This window comes from Oryx dammah, unplaced genomic scaffold (assembly GCF_014754425.2).
Source record: "Oryx dammah isolate SB20612 unplaced genomic scaffold, SCBI_Odam_1.1 HiC_scaffold_11229, whole genome shotgun sequence".
NCBI classification, from domain to species: Eukaryota; Metazoa; Chordata; class Mammalia; order Artiodactyla; family Bovidae; genus Oryx; species Oryx dammah.
In genome coordinates, this window is record NW_024080622.1 from 6,560,693 (window position 1) to 6,577,633 (window position 16,941).

Consider the following 16,941-nt stretch of genomic DNA (forward strand, 5'->3'; position numbering starts at 1 on the left):
AAAAATTATGCAAGTTATATATGCTGCAAAGAAGAACTATTAAACTCATCTTGATGTGCTTTTCCAATTATTACTTTATGATTATCAGAAAAATTGATCAACTTACTTTCTCACCTGTAATCTCTAAACCTGGCTGACGGTGGACATTTTTTATTCTTTTTAAAAAAACTTCATAGGTGAAAAATGGCATTCCGTGGACATTTTTATTCCTTCTTTTTAAATAGACCGTTCCTTTTTGGACCATTTTTATTTTAAAGCATTTGGGGTTTACCTTATGGATGCATATTGTTGATATTCACATATTGTTGGTAATTCTTTGTCACAGAGTTGCAAAATCTTTTTTCCGGTTTTGTCTTGCCTATGGATCATACTTTTTTTGAAGCTCATTTGGAAGACTAGTTTAGTCATAGTAGGAAGAACATTCCAAAAGGAAAGAGTAATGAGAAATTTTCCCTCTTAGATATAAAATGTATTATAGAGGTACCATCCTTAAAGTATTGTGGAACTGGCACAGGAGCACACAGAAAGACGAATGGATACAACCCAGAAACAGATCCAAGAATATATGAGTTGGTAGGTGATGATGGTGTGTGGACAGCTGGCTATTACAAAAATTATATTCGATTTCTTTCCCACTCCAAAATTAAAATGAATTCCAGATGGATTAAAAATGTAACAAAATCTTTTAAAAATTAAAAAAAAATTCTGTAATCCTCTTGTTGTGGGCAGCAACACACACACAGTGCGCTTTGCCAGCCTGAAGAACCCCAAGAAAACATTTTGGAAAAAATATCTGAAAGGAAATGTGCGAGTTAACCACGTGGAGGTAAAGAGAGGCTCGGAAGGGCACTCCAGGCTGAAGGAACCCACCGGAGCAGAGGTCTGGAGGCTGAAAGACTGCAGCGTGCGCACTCCAAAGACAGGGTCAAAAATGGAACTCAGGGCGCCCACAACGGATCCGGGGCTTGAGTCCAGGTCCGCCCCCACAGGCCATCTGCATTGTAAAATAGCACTTTTCCCATATATGGTACTTAATATCTGTTCTGGTATCAACAGAATGACATGGGTCAGGGAAAACAGCTCGCGGGGCGGGGTGTCAGCAGCCCGGACTTTCTCAGTCGGCTCCCGCCGGGCCTCGCCCGGAATCAGGCAATGCACCAAAATCCTGCCGGGAGTCCGCCGAGACTCTACTCCTCCTGGTTGGATTCTCTCTGTGTCAATCCTTCTCCTGGAACCTGGCGGTTCGTTGTGCCCGCCTTAGGGGGCGGGGCTCCCGCCTAGGAAGAGCGGGGGAAGGTGGAGAGGGTGGAGATGGGGGCGGACGGGGAGAACGTATTCCCACCCCTCTGGGCCTATAGGTTCCACCTACTGCCTTTCCACAGGTCAAGCTGTCTGTTCATCATGAGCAGCAGCTGGTTGGAGTGGGTGAGACAGCTCGGGGGCGGGCTCGTCACTTCAGGCTCCGCCCCGCAGCCGGCGCCGGGCTCGGAGTGGGCGCGCTCTGAGAGGGGCGGGGCGGCAGGGCGGCGAGGAGCAGCGCAGGGTGCGGTGAGGCGCGCAGATCCTAGCTGTTCCTGGGCAGGGCACTGAAGGCTGAGCGAGGTTGACCTGCTGCAGCTCCCGCCTCGCGCGCTCGCCCCACCCCGCCGTCGCCCGAAGAGCTCGAGGAAGCCCTCTCGGGAGAAGCAGCGCCTGTTCCCCGGGGCAGATCCAGGTTCAGGTGAGCGAGCCCCACCGGCGGGTCCCGCCCCGAGCGGGTGAGCGGGGGTGGCGGGGACCGGACGCGCGGAGTCTGGGCGAGCGGGCCGATGAGTGGTTCTCGGCCTCCGCGCGGCCGGCGACCAGGCATGGCTGGGGAGAGCGGGCTGGGCACCCTTCACAGAGGGGCCCCGGGACCCCCGCGTGGATGCTCGGTGAAGACGCCGACGGCAGCCAGACCGGGGAGCCGAGGAAGGCTTGGGGCCGGGCGCTTCCCGGAAACCCTCCGTATCCCCTCCCTACCCTCCGAACCCCCTCCCTGCCCTCCCGCCGGCGCACTCCGCAGCCCGGGCACCCGGGAGCCTCGACCTCCCCCTGCCGCCGGGGCACGCGCCCCGCCCTCGCCTCGCCCAGTGCCCAAGTTGGGCAAACTTTTTAACCCCTTCCGGGCAACCTCTGTCCCTTGGACACAGCTGCTTGGGCGAGGTTCAGGTGGGGGGCTTGGGGCGGCGGCTCCTTGGGAAGTTTCCGGGCGTTTTCGAAACGGGGGTAGCGGGCAGGCGGGGACCGTTTGGCAGCTGTCAGGGCGTCCTCCTGAGTCAGAATCGGACAGTCCTGCAGCAGACATTGCTCTTGGCCCGGTTTCCGCCCTCGGCTCCCGACTTCCTCATTCGCCCGGGTGCGATCGGCTGGTCGGAGGAGGGGGACCGGGAGACGTGCTGCCGGGTGCTTGGGAAAGGGGACCCGGCGGGGATCCCGGCTCGAGACAGGAAAGACTTCCCCCTCCCTCACAGATCCACATCCTTTGACTTTTGGCCTCTGCTTCCTGGGAGTGGAAGGCCCGGGAAGGCCCGCACCAATCTCCGCGACCCCGGCGCGCACCTGATTCCAGCGCACCTGCGGACCGCCCCAGCAGGGCGAGGGCGGGGAGAGCTGGGCTCTGCTCCTAGAGGATCCGGCCTGGGCTATTGCATCGTGCCCGTTTGGGCCAGATCCAGGGTTTTCTACTTACCCCGCTAACCACCGCCCCCCCCCCTCCCCCCCCCCCGCCCCGCCCCAAATGTCTCCTTTCAGGATCCTGATCTCCTGCTGCCCAGGGGCCACGCCCATGGCAGGACTGCACCCCTCACCCCCCTGCATCTACACCCCGCCCCCACCCAGGCCCCCCCCCACCCCCGCAACGCGCCCCCAAGAGCCCAGGTGTCTCAGAGACGGAGTATCTTCCTGGACCAGGTTGTAGATTGTCTTGAGGTGTGGGGACAGGGTGAGCACCCGGGCTGCTATCTGCGGCCCTACCCAGCTGGTGTGGGGAAAAGGTTCCCGGGAAGTCCCAGGTCCTATGCACCGGCAGATCTCTCTCCGCTGGGCAGTTGAGAGACCCAGCCGCTTCTGGGTTCACTGCACCCTTTCCTGGGCTTAACAGGATTGCAAAGTAACTGTTGAGTAACTGTTGAACTGGAAGAACCTTAGCGCCTTCCTGCAACACTGTGGCCATTTCTGAGTGCTGTCTGAACCTGTAACCTCACCGGGTGGTTTATTCCCTTTATGGTAAGAAGGGAGGCTGGTTAAAGGCCTATTTAGACAGTCACTTGATTAATATTAGTCAATTTATATACAAGGCTGCTGGGAGTGGGGGGAGGGTACACAGATGTGTAATGGAGCAAATATTTAACTGGCTCCTCTGTGCCAGAGACTCTGCCAGGTGGTGGGGGGGTGTGAGGTTGAGTAAGACCTGGCCTGTGCCCTGGGGCATTTAGGGAGAGCCAAGACAAATCGGTAGATGACTCTAAGGTGAGGCGGAGATGACAGAGACCCTAGAAGGGTGCTGTGAGTCATGGGATTGGGAGAAGGGAGCCAGCCTGTCCTACGGAGAGCCCAGAGGCCTCTGCCTTAGGGGAGTTTACAGTCCTCAGGGGGAAATAGTGGCCCAGTGACTGAAATACAGAAGCTGACTGTGATGAGTGTCTCAAACAGGCCTCAGACAAAGGACTCGAGGAATCCTGAGAGGGGCCACTTCTGTCTGGGATGAGAAGGGAAGCTGCCTGGAGGAAGGAGGACATGGCAGGTTTGCCAAACCGGGGCAAGCATTCAGTGTTGGAAAGTGAGGACTCATTTACGATAATTGAGGTGTAATTAAAAACGTCAAGAGATTGCTCAGTGTAATTTGAGAGCCGCTGTGCCCCCCAGATGGCTGCAGGGTGACACTAAAAAAGCTCTGTTCTTCAGATTCAGCAAGTCCCGGCAGTGCCCATGGCAGATCCAGGTGCTCAGATTGGCAGGCAGTGTCTGGGGAAGGGCTACTCCCAGAGGTGCGTTCTGTGGGGCTCCTTGTCTGAAGGGCAGGTGAGGGTAGAGGAAAAGAGAGGGGCAGGGCTTTCTGACTTTTATTTTTTATTTTTAAACTTTTAACCTAAGGGGTTGGAGATGGGACAACTTCCCTCTCACTGGATGAAGGACGCATGTTAATCACAGCCTGTCTCTTGCCCATTCTTGCTCCAGAAAAAAACAAAACACGGATCTGTTAGCTTTTTAAAAGGAGAAAAGCACACTCAAAAAATGCTGCATTGTTGTGTCGCCTGGTGGAGGGTATTGCTAGAAGCCAGGCTAACTGTGCTTTCTTCACTTCCTCTTCTAGCTAATCCTTCCATAAAGTACTTAAGACAGCCCTTACCAGCTTGACATCTTTATTTGAAAAGGAGAGGAGGGGTTGGCTGTTGTTTTCCTCTGAGCCTGGCCCTACCCTTTTCATGGTGGGGGTGGGGGTGGTGGGGAGGGGGGGAGGAGAGAAACCCCAGGCAAAGGAAAAAAAAAAAAAAATCCAGGCCTTCCTTGACAGCTTCCTCCCAAGCATCATGTTCCAAAAATATTTAGAATAACAAAATCTGTGTGTCGTCTTAATTAAACAAACCTCCTAATTTGCTGAGCATAAAACAGCATCTCTGCCCACAGGGGCAGGAAGTGCATTTTCCCTTTGTGCAGCCCCAGAGAGTCACTGCCTCTCGGCTTTAACCCTTGGTGTGCTGAGCCCCTGGGCTTAAGCCCTCTGGTGACAAGGGAATGGAACCCCGGCTGCCCCCTGGGAAGCAGTAGGCTTGTGACTTAACGGGATCCGGTTCTTCATGAGAGCTGGGAAGAGTGGAGTCCTGAGTTTTGGCACTAGACAGCTTTTAGATCCTGACCCTGCCACTTATATGACTGTAGGCAAGTCACTTAACCCCCCAAGCCTCAGTGTCCTTGTCTGTAATACAGGAGTCATGATACCCATCCTACAGGGTTAGATGTGAGAACTAAAAGAAATTAAGTATGTAAAGGGCCTGATACATAGTGACTGTGTACATTTTTAAGAAAATGTATGTGATCAGTCTTCATTCCCTGGGTTGTCAGGTAAGGAGACAGGATAGGAAGGGTAGATGGTTCTCCTGGCTCCTAGCTCAATGCTCTTTCTGCTTCTAAAAATGATGTGCTGTGTGTGTGTGTTTGCTTATGGACCACAAAGCTTGAGTAGTAAAAACAGGTGGTTCCGGGGCCCATCTGCTGACGCTCTTGGATGTTCTTGGTGATGAGCGTGTGCTCACTAGCCTTGTCGCAGGGCCCCGGCTCAGGCAGAAGATACACAAGCTCACTGTGTTTTAGTTCTCAGACACAGCTTCCGTGGTCCAGGGGAGAGCTAAGGGGTGACATGGAGATACACTGGACCTAGTGTCTGGAGGCCTGGCTTCTGGCTCTGGCCCTGGTTGGGGGTACATTTGATTTTGCTAGAAGGCACGTACTGCTTCACAGAGACACCACGCCAGTTTACGTGTCTGCTAGTTATACCCAAGAGAGCCTGGGAAATTGAGACATGCAGGAATTTAAATTTTTCCATAATGCCCCAGTTTCTTAGGTGCCCTTATGCCCTACTGATGGGGTCTAAGTTGTAACAACTCTCTTTATAGAAGGTAGTTGGGCAATATCTGTCAAAGCATAGTCCTTCTGACTGATTTCTAGGAACTCACGGGCAGATAAACTTAAACATGCAAAAGGAAATGTCCAAGGATGTTCTTTGTAGCATTGTCTAGAGAAAGACAGGAAATAAGCTAACTGCCCATTAAGAAGGTCAAATAAATCATGGTACAGCTGTATAGTGGGAATCCTTGAAGTCCTTAAAAAATCGAGACTGAGTACCTATAGGTACTGATTGGGCATGGCTCTCCAAGATATATTTTAAGTGGATAAAACTTGATACAAAATGGGATACATGTTGCTCCCTCCTGTGCGAATCATGGTATGATGCCTCCGCTCTGTGCATGGAAAGCTACAGAAACCCAAGTAACAGTGGTTGCCTCTAGAAAGGGCCCAGGAAGCCAGAGCCTGCGGTGAGCATTGCTTTTTCCACTAAGTGCCTTTTTACATGTGTTGACTACTTACATAGTCAGAAATTGAAATTTTTGTTAGTTTTACTAACAACAGAAATAAGTGGTTGGCTGGCCAGTCTTGGGGGTCTCTGCTTTTAAAATGCATTGCTTGAGATCTCACATTGCATACTGAGTGCCTGCCACGTGCAGGGGAGGAGGAAGGGTCTTAAAAATGGACTGAATTGCTCTGTGGTTGGAACATTTTGGGGCCTGTTTTCTTCTCCATGATGTCATATTATCACCAGACTAACCCCTTTAAACAAATGTCTACTCTGATCCTTTCCCTTGGTTTCTGGAAAATGGTAGATGCTTTGATTGCCTTTTCTCTGCTCTATGAGAAAAGGAAGCCCGCGGGATGTGTCTGGAATGTATTCTAGGAAGCCCTTTTGCCAGCTTTCCTACAATCCCCCTGGCTCCACGCTGTCCACTTGTCCTTTCCTGGGGAATCCATCCTGACCAGGAGGCCAGACCAGACCTTTATTCTCTTGGGTCTTCCTCATTTGTAAACTTGGGGTCTTTGCAACCCACCCCATCTCCAGTTGTCTCTCAGAGATCTGGCCTGTGGTTTTTAATGTATTAATAACATTGGAAAAGCCCAAATTCTCAAGAAAATGTGATCAGAGGGGGGTTTTGAATTGGAGAGCCCCGCTAGCCTTCTCAAGAAGGGCTGCCATAGCCTTGCACAGTGTGGGCCCCAGAGAAGACTCAGGCTCAGCTCACTCCTGAGCTGGCTCTTTTCTGTAGCACAGTTGGTGGAAGACCCCTTTAGGGTCACAGGCAGGCCTGTGTCCCTGCCAGGCAGCTCTAGGCCTCTTGAAAGGTGATGTGAGTCACACATGAGTACACACAATGAGCCTGGGTCTAAAATGGGCCTGCCACCCCATGGGCAGGTGGTTTGAAGGCGGGATGCCAGCCTGTATCTGCCCCCTTCTCTCTGCCCCCACCTGCCCCTCAGGCTTTGATGGCACCAGATATTTGGGGAGCAGGCGGGGAGCTGCCCCCTTGTGTCTGATGCAGGTCTCTTTAAAAAGTAACTGAGGCGGGCAGGCTGCTGTCAGAAAGCCTCAGGCCCCTATTCTGCTGACTGGTGTCTCTGGCCCGAGGTGATTTCAGCACCCGGGGTGGACACAGCACACCCAGGCCTGGGCAGGTGGGCCCAGAAAAGGCTCCTGGCCAACCGTTGGCTGAGGGCCAGGCCATCTAGGGAGATCTCACGACAGTGCCCTCAGCAGCTGTCTTCATCTGCAGCCCTGGGTGGGGAAGCCTTCCTCTGTGGCTGGAGAGACCCTTGCAGGGTCTTCTGGAAGTTGCCACTGAAAGGTGTGGCTTCCTGCCTGGGCAGGTGGGGCTGCAGCCTGCAGGGAAGTTGAAGTGCTCTTGAGTTTCCCCTCCCCTCCCTCTTGAAGGTCACTTCCTTGGTGCCTCTCAGGGTGCCTCTCACTTCCTTGGTGCCTCTTGGTCCTTATGGTTCTTAACGCTGCTACCCAGAGGAACAAGGGGCTTCTGCGAGGCGAGTCCCTCTCTTACCTCCATGGATGTTATTTTGGAAACTTCGATCTCATGTTTCCTTTTTCTTTCATTTAACTCTAATTCTGAATGATGCCCGGCTTAAAAGAAAAATCAACAGGGACTAACCTGGTGGTCCAGTGTTCCAGACGGCCACCGCAGGGGGCACAGGTTCCATCCCTGATCCAGCAACTAAGATCCCATATACCAAAAAAAAAAAGAGAAGTCAGCAGCAACAGTACAATCCTCCCTACTGAATTTACTTAGGATCAGAGAATGTCTGAGATGGAAGGGATCCTGTGTGTATGTGCTCAGTTGGATAGTTGTGTCTGACTCTGTGACCCCGTGGACCATAGCCTGCCAGGCTCTTCTGTCCATGGGATTTTCCAGGCAGGAATACTGGAGGGGCTTGCCATTTCTTTCTCCAGGGGATCTTCCCCAGCCAGGGATCGAACCTGTGTTTCCTGCACTGGCGGGCAAATTCTTTAGCACTGAGCCCGCTGGGAAGCTCAGAAGGGATCTTATAATTTTCACTCCTCTCACTGCTGCGCATCGCCCCCCGCCCATGACAGGGTAGAGTCAAACTCAGTCTGAGTTGGTAGAAAGCTCTGGCCCCTGGTTTCCCTCAACCCCAGTGCCTTTCAGAATCACATGGCCTCATTTAAAAGTGTTTCTGAGCTGTTATCATGCCTTTCCTCGCCTTAACACACTGTTCAGCCCAGCAACACGTACTTAGCTCCTTTCATCTTTGCTTAAGTCTGTTCTTCCACACCCTTAATCGTTTTCTTTTGGGGGTTGGGGGCGGGGAGGGGCCCAAGAGTTAAGAAATGGGGTGGGAAGTGGTTTGAGTTTCTCTGAACTTCTTCCAGTTGGACAGTTCCACTTGGGCTGGAAGTTCCTGCGGCTCAAAAATCAATATTTCACATGGGGCAGCACCAGGCGGCGGGTGGGCCACTCAGAGCCACATCGGCTTTCCATTGCCCTGCAGCTAGTCCTGGTTTCTAGTAATTTTAAGTCACTTAAGGTCTTGGGTGATTGATTAGTTGTATTTTTGATACAAAACCCATGTAGAGGGAACCACACCAGGGCTTTGGGCTCTGGCAGAGCTGGGACCAGACCCCTGCCTTTGCTCCTGTTAGGCTGGAGTCTCAGCTTCCTCATTGGCCACATGGAGATGCTTTTATAGGCTTGTTGTAACTTGCATAGAAACACACACCAAGTGGCTTAGTTCTTGCCCTCCTCTTCCTCCCCTTTTCAGGCTGTCACCAACATCCTCTGTCTTTGGGTGGTAGGAGATGTATGTTCAGGTTTTAAAGATTTTAAATTAAGCCTGTCCCTTAATGATAAGGCATGGTGAGATGACTGAGGAACTTGTGGGAAGATTCCTTGAGCTTGGAGACTGAGGTTTTCTAAGCCTATGACCTTTGCATTCGTCTTCCCAGATCACACAGTTCAGCTGGTGAGGCAGATCTGAACCGGTTTAAGCATTTAAAAAAAAAGCTGTTACAAGGCTGCCAAGGCACCTTTATTTCGAGTTGTCTGGTGTTCAAAAGCCACCGAGTTTCCTGTGTTTTGCATAAGGCCCTGGGCTGGAGAAGGCAGCTTCCTGTCTGATAAACATAAAGAGGCATTTGGAACCATTTGGGTGACTTAATCTAACTGGGCTGAAATGGGGGCGAAGGCTGAACTGGGAGGTCAGAAGTAGGGTCTTGTTTCATCTCTTTATCCGCGAGTCCTCACTAGCACCCTGCATGGACTTGATCCCTCATCCTTCTTGCGTGAGTGGAGTTCAAGTCTCACTGGTACTTAGCTGTAAGCTTGGGATGTGAAGGCCTGGGCAGCCGAAGCTCTAGAATGCCACTTAGTGATCTCTCTGTCTCACAAAAGGCAGGTGCTCAGTACTTATCTGAAAATTCCTGGGATAGGAAAGTTGTTAGCAGGGAGCTCTTTTTCTTTTTTTCTTGTTGCAGAGAGCTCTTTTAAAGTTTTTGTCTATTTTTTAATATTGAAGAGTCAGCTATTGGGTATTGCTCCCAAATTTTTTGGCCAAGTCAATCATCAAAGACTCCTTCCTGCTGCATGACCTGCCCTGTGCTGGACCCGCTGGGCTTTAGTGGGAACAAGGGCAGAGAGCCTGCCTCTGGCTCAGGAGCCTGACTCTCTCCTAGGGAGTTGGGAAATGGGGACAAACTTGGGACATGAGGTGGCTTGTGTTAGCTTGAGCTTCCTGGAGGCTAGAATTGCCTGGTGGGGAGGAGGGAAGATGGGGAAGGAAGGAAGGAGCTCTGGTGGGAGGGCGTTGGCTGGGAATCAGGATGTCTGGGCTCAAGTCCCAGCTCTACCAATAATAGTAATAACAATAAGAGTTAAGTTTTATTGACCACTTGCTACGTACCAGGTACTGTGTTAGTGTTTTTACATGATTCTCTTATTTAATTCTTCCCTCATTTCTGGGAGGTAGGACGTTTGCCCCCATTTTACAGATGAGGAGACTGAGCCTGATTCACACTCCTGTGCTCTGACCCCTGTGTGACCTTGCAGATGCCCTTCACTCCTGGGCTTGCCTGTTGTCACTTGACAGTGAAGGGTTGGACTGGTTCCCAAGCCTCCTCCCTCACCTGTGGCCAAGAACTAATGAGAGGAGCAGAACTTTTGGAGCTGCGGCAAAACTGGGCTCCTCATCTGTAGTGCAGTTGGCTGCTTGGAGCGAGGTTGATAGTGTTGCCTTGGCTACTGACTTCACCTTTAACCTCAGCTGGCCATTTTTCAAGTGTGTGTGGTGAGCCCCGGCTGCTGTGTCTACCTGCCATTGGAGGGGCCCTGGCTGGTCACTGGGAGCCAGCCAGCCAGAGAGCCTGCCACCATCTCCATAGTGGGCGCTTCTTGCATCCACTTGCAGAGTGCATTCCTGCCTGCTTCATGTGTCTGTGTCTGCTCATTTGGTAACCACTCAGAGCTTTACAGTGTGGGCTGGGTGCTTGACTGGGCTCTGGAAATAAGGAGGGGAAGGAATCAGGGACTCTTGTTTCCAGGAGCTCTTAGCGTCCCATTAGAATGCTGTGGGCCCAGGGGGATCTGAGAAAGCTTCCTGGAGAAGGCGGCATCTGAGCTGGTTTGCAAGGTGGGGACGTGGCACAGCATGTCCAGGGAACAGGGCTGGGACCTTGTTCAGTTGCTCAGACTTCAGCAGAGCTTTGTATAAGGGTGATTCAGGTCACCAAGGCCCTCTGAGTCACTCTGGGCTACTGATTTCCTTTCCTCGTAAGAGATTTCCTTTCCTTGTAAGTGGCTCTGGGCCCCAGCCCCATCTCGAAGCCCCTTAAGCAGCCCAAATGGCCCAATAAGGCTTGCTACCCTGTGCCATTTCCTGGGAAATGTGGGGGTGCAGGATTCCACTCCCAGGGCCTTAACCTCTGGATGCCTGCTGGGAATTCTGCCTGTGCCCTCTGGTTATGTGGTCAGCCAGCTGAAGGACTTGGGATGAGATTTTTTTCATGGAGTGTTGAGAGTGTTGTTACTGGAATCAGTTCCTTTTTTAAAGGAAAAGAAAAGGGGGTGGAGGTTTGTTTATACCGCAAATAATGTAACAGCAAAACTAGCAAGAAACAAATTTGCCCTCACCCTATCCACCCTTTGCATCTTTCTGGGTTTCCTGTCGATAGACATGCATACTTTGCAAAATTACATACTAAAATTAAATATTAAATTAGATATTGTCGTGTGTTCTAACTTACTCAGTGCTGTAATATAAAGTTTCTTATGTTGCAACAGGCTCCACAATTATTATTTTAATGGCTATGTTATGGTCCACTGTGGGAAAGAACCATTACTGATTTTGCCAGAAAGTTCCATGGGTTTTATTGAGTCTTTTGGAAATTCATTCATTCAGTAAGTGTATCCTGAGAATCTGTTTTAGGAAAGAAACTACTGGGTGCCTAGGATGAGACATTCCAGGCCCTGCCCTCAAGGGGCTCACAGTCTATGGCCAGGGAGAAATCACTTCACTTGGCTGTTACGGGTTGTGATGGGAGTGAGCATGGGAGAAAGTGGCCGCTTAGACGCCCAGGCTGAGTTGATGAAAAACAGGTAAAACCACTTTGTCATCAGTGATGAGAAAGCACAGGAACTTGGACTTGGGAGAGCTTTCTGGGCTCACTGGAGGAATATCTTCATGTCCCCCCAGCTCCTTGAGTGGTTCATACAGGTCTGGGCCAGAAGACACATGAGGAGTTGGGGTGGGATGGGGAGGAGTGAGGGACAGAGCCTCCAAGGGACCTTGTCAACAAAGAGGCTGGGGAACTAGCCCTAGGCCTTCCGGAGGGAGGCCCCTTGGTGACGATGAGTGGCAGACAGCTGAGCGTGGGGGCAGTGAGGGTAGGGGGGGATGTCCGTGAACTGTCCAAAGCCAGGCAGGCTACCTGGGCTCTGCTGCAGCTCCTGCCTCTGGGGAAGGAACCAGTTGCAGCAACAAGTTGCAGCAGTGTCGTTTTGTTGTAAAGAGGAAGTTTCAGAATCCCAGTGGCTGCTTGTGGGCAGGAAGATGTTTACAACTGTGAAGGAGCTATTTGGGGCTCCGTGCAAGCAGAGAAGATGGGTGGTCAAGGGCCTGGAAACTGGAATGCTGTGTCTTTGCTCTGGCATTCTCTTTCATTCCAGATAAATGACTTCCTTGCTGCCATTTCTTCACTCTTTCCATCTCTTTGCTGTCCTGGTCCCCGCTAGCCCCAGCTCCCAGCTCAAGGGAGCTGCTTGGCAGGAATTCTGCTATCTTCTTAGAGAGCAGCAAAGACCCTCCTTCCCGGAGAGTGAGAAGGCCAGGGTGGGATGTGGTCACTTGGACACTTCTGTGGTCCTGTTTCAGGTTTTGCCAACCTCACCGGGTCCCCACTCCAGACTGTTGTTGGGTTTTGGATCAGTACCAGATCTGCAGGGTTGAGGTTTGAGTAGAAGAGCTCTGTCGTGGTCCTCAATTCCCTCCCTCTCCCCCGCCCCCGCCATTAAATACACACTCAAAAAACCAAAAACAAACTCGAACCCTAACCTAACCTTAGTTTTTACATATTGACTTAAAATTACTAATAAGAACAACACATTAGCTGGGGGTTTCAGCACTTAGTAGATGGTAATGTTCCCTAGTGATTGAGATGAAGTCCGTTGTGTATCTTTTTTTACGTCTCCTGTCACCTGTTTATACTACTGTTTGGTAGTGATTATAGGCTAGAGATTATCTTTGGATTTATACTATTTAAAATTATTTACTGGCTTTTATATTGGAGGAGCAGAGATGGGTACAGGAATAGACAACTGGATAAAGCAGGAGGTGGCAGTGGGGCGTGGGGAAGGGAGTGGCTGACTCTAGAAGCAGCAGCTGGGTTTAAATCCCATTTTCACTCAGTTTATTTATTCATTAAATATGTATCAAATGCTGGCTGTGTGCTGGAGACTGTTTGGGTTCTGTGGATACATGATTGGATAGAAGTAACCAAAGCCTGTCTTTGACATTCCAGTGGGGAAAAGCAGATGGCAGCCAGACAGACAGGCTCACTGTGGCAGGTCATTATGCTATGGAGAAGGCTGATCAGGTGAAGGCATGTAGGAAGAATCACAGACCAGGCCACCTAAAAACAGAAATTTACTTCTCACAGTTCCCGAGGCTGGAAGTTCAAGATCAAAGTGCCCGTAGGGTTGGTTTTCACTGAGGTCTCTCTCCTTGGCTTGCAGTCAGCCGCCCTCATCCCTGCTGTGTTCCTGTGTCTGAACGTCCTCCTCCTCTTAGGACGCTAGTCAGATTGGATTAGGGCCCACTCTTGCTGTCTCCTTTTCACCTAATATGTCTTTAAAGACCCTCTCTCCAAATGCAGCCACATTCTGAGGTCCTGGGGGTTAAGGCTGCAGCAGGTGAATTTGTGGGGAGGGCACGGAACAGCCCATGAGAGGGGAGAAGGGAGGGGGAGTGTGTGTGTCGGGGAGGCCTCTCTAACCAGGGACCCACTGATGGACACTCAGTTGTTTCTTCAACTGCTTTGGACCCCAGTTTGGTCATCTGTAAAATCTGGGTAATATTGATAGACCCACCTCTTGGTGCCTTCGGGGAGCTGAAGTGTGGCAGGCACTCTGTGCAATGCCTGATTTGGGGGGCCCCCAGTAAATGTGTCCCCATACCCTCCCCTGCCTTCCCTTTTTCTTCTGTCCACTTTCATCCTCTCTTCTCTTGAGTGCCACTCATTGTCATCAAAGTGCTTCAGTAACTGGGCCCATGTAATGGACCAGGGATGGACCAGTTTCTAGGTCTCTCTACCTTTTTTATAAGAGCGATGGCACACTGCCCCCGCCCCTTCTCATGGACCAAGCGTTCTTGGAGATGGCCTCCCCTCCGATGAGCCATAAACACTGCTTTTATGTGAGGAAGGGGAGAGGCTTGTGGCAAACTGGTGCAGAACTATAAATCTAGAGTCCCAGTTGCCGGCCGAAGTGTCGGATGGCTGCCAGGAGAGCTTCCCTTGCTCTGGCAGTCCCCCTGCCTTCCCGTGCTGGTCTCCATCTCAGCCCTTCTTGACCATACTTGCTGGTATTCCTGCCTCTGTTAGAGGAGTTGCCACTGGGACCCTTAGCACTGCACGTGGCCCACGATAAGCACTTAGTACTTGCCCAAGAAACAGCTGGATGTCTTTCATTTTGTCCATTTTTAACAAACCAGTTTTCATCTATTTTTTAAAAAGGTATTTATTTTATTTATTATTTATTTGTTTGGTTGTGCTGAGTTTTAGTGGCAGCATGTTGGATCTAGTTTCCCAACTAGGGATCAAACCCAGGCTCCCTGAGTTGGGAATGTGAACCAACTTCTACTGGAACACCAGGGAAGCCCCAAATCTTTTTTTTTTAGTCACTATGAAGGTTGAAGTCACACTCAGGTTATTGCATTTGAAGTCTCCCAATCCTACCAAAGTGATAGTACTAATGTTCCCATTTTGTTGTTGTTCAGTTGCTCAGGAGTGTCCAACTCTTTGCGAGCCCATGGACTGCAGCACACCAGGCTTCCCTGTCCTTCACCATCTCCCGGAGCTTGCTCAAACTCCTGTCCGTTGATTCGGTGATGCCATCCAACCATCTCATCCTGTCATCCCCATCTCCTCTTGCCTTCAGTCTTTCCCAGCATAAGGGTCTTGTCTAATGAGTCACCTCTTCCAAAGTATTGGAGCTTCAGCTTCATCATCAGTCCTCCCAATTAATATTCAGGATTGATTTCCTTTAGGATTGACTGGTTTGATCTCCTTGCAATCCAAGGGACTCTCAAGAGTCTTCTCCAGCACCACAGTTCAAAAGCATCACTTCTTTGATGTTCAGCCTTCTTCATGGTTTAACTCTCACATCCATACATGACTACTGGAAAAACCATAGCTTTGACTAGATAGACCTTTGTTGACAATGTCTTTGCTTTTTAATCTGCTGTCTAGGTTTTGTCATAGCTTCCAAGGAGTAAGTGTCTTTTAATTTCATGGCTGCAGTCACCATCTACAGTGATTTTTGGAGCCCAAGAAAATAAAGTCTGTCACTGTTTCCATTATTTCCCCATCTATTTGCCACAAAGTGATGGGACCTGATGCCATGATCTTTGTTTTTGAATGTTGAGTTTCAAGCCAACTTTTTCACTGTCGTCTTAGTTCCTCTTCGCTTTCTGCCATAAGAGTATTGTCATCTGCATATCTGAGATTATTGTTGCCATTTTAGAGCTGGGGAAATTGAGGCTCAGAGAAGCTAAGTGCCTTGACCCAGGTAGCAGGTGAGAGATCCTGAGTCCTCTCCCTGATCCTCTAATTTTCAGGCCAATCATTTTCTATAGATCTGTTTCCATTGCCTTTTTTGCCCTGTTGTCCTACTTGACCCTGTAAGTGTTTGTGAAGCTAGGGGCTTGTAGACTTTCAGGCTTTTGTATACAGTGGCTGTCGGCCTGGTGACTCCCTGGCTTCTGGTGTCAGGTGTAAAGAACAACCACCCCTGCTCCATCTAAGACAGGGCAGTGGGCACCAGGTTGGGGTGGATGGCCAGTGTGTGACGTGGGCACAGCCTGGCTTCTGTACGGATCCACAGCTGCTTCCCTCTCAGCCTTCCAGCACTGCTACCACCTCCTAGCTATCTCCTGGCCGCCTCCGAGCCCATCAGCCTGCTATTCTCAGCCTGCCTTCTGCCCAGAGCTGGGCCTGCCACCCACCAACCGTCTCCTGTGCTTGCCAGGGTGAGGAGGAGGTAGCTGCGCCTTGCCAAGTGCTCATGAAGAATGCCTTATCATGGGATTAATTACTGGCCGCCGAGCACGGTGGAATTCATCAGGCCCTATCCTTGTTGTGGCTTCACACCTCCAACCTTCTTCCCTGCACACCTGAGACAGATCTGTGTGTTAGAGGCTGAAAAATGGTGACTCTCTTCCCCTTAAAGCAAGTTGCAGGCTTTAATTATCCTTAGGTTGAAATGGCAGAGAGCCCTACACCCCCTACACCCCCACCCTCGCCCCCGCCTGCCTGCCTTTCTGGCTTTCAGACAAGAATCTGAAGAATGTGATACTCTGTTCTGGACCTGAGCAAGGATCAGGGATCAGGGGCTGGGGCAGGATTCTAGGCTTTTCCGGGGCTTTAGCAGGCGGCCTTTGTGCTCTTGGACCCAGGACATTTCACACTGGTTTTGGTGGTCAGGAGGCATGTTAAATTCTTGCCTCCTCAGTGGGATCCTCCGCGGACAGCTGGGAGGGGCTGGGGGAGAAACCCCCCTCCCAACACATTCATCATAGAGAAATTGCGTTAAAGGAGTTTGCAAGGGGTTGGGCACAGGGGGTCGGTGGCAGCCAGGAGAAGCGCAGCTGCTGCTTTGGTTCTGGAGGGCACGGAAGACTGTGGGTCATCCCAGGCTCCCTCCTGTTCCTGACCCATTGCTCACTGCTGGTCACCAGGTCTTCTTACCAACCTTGCTGGCTGCTTCTAGGCACCAACAGCTACTACTCCCTGTGCCCTGGAGCAAGTCACTGAAATCTCCTGGGCTTTGGCTTTGCAAAGCAGGACACTCATGGAACCTGCCTCCAGGTCTGGCTTGTCGTGTATGATCGTGAGGTCTACCGTGAGAAGCACGGTTCTATGCCATGGGCTTTGTGATTCCCGTTGTACAGACGAAGAAAGGAAGCTGCAGAATGGTGAAATTACGTTCCCAGGGTCCCTGGATATGGAGACTCCAGTGGCCACATCCAACCCTGAGCTGATCCCGCACTGTGTGTGTGTGTGTGTGTATGTGTTGATCCCGCACTCTGTGTGTGTGTGTGTGTGTGTGTGAGTGAGCTGATCCCGCACTCTGTGTGTGT

At 51.0% G+C, this 16,941-nt stretch overlaps 1 protein-coding gene across 1 annotated transcript in view; it reads left to right on the forward strand.

Moving 5' to 3' along the window:
* Positions 1–1,491: 1,491 nt before the first annotated feature.
* LOC120861135 (myosin-9-like) overlaps positions 1,492–16,941 on the forward strand; it is a gene marked incomplete at its 3' end in the record, with an annotated part of 30,932 nt that continues 15,482 nt past the window's right edge. Inside the window, exon 1 of the mRNA XM_040236769.1 lies at positions 1,492–1,720. The remainder of the gene's footprint in view (positions 1,721–16,941) is intronic.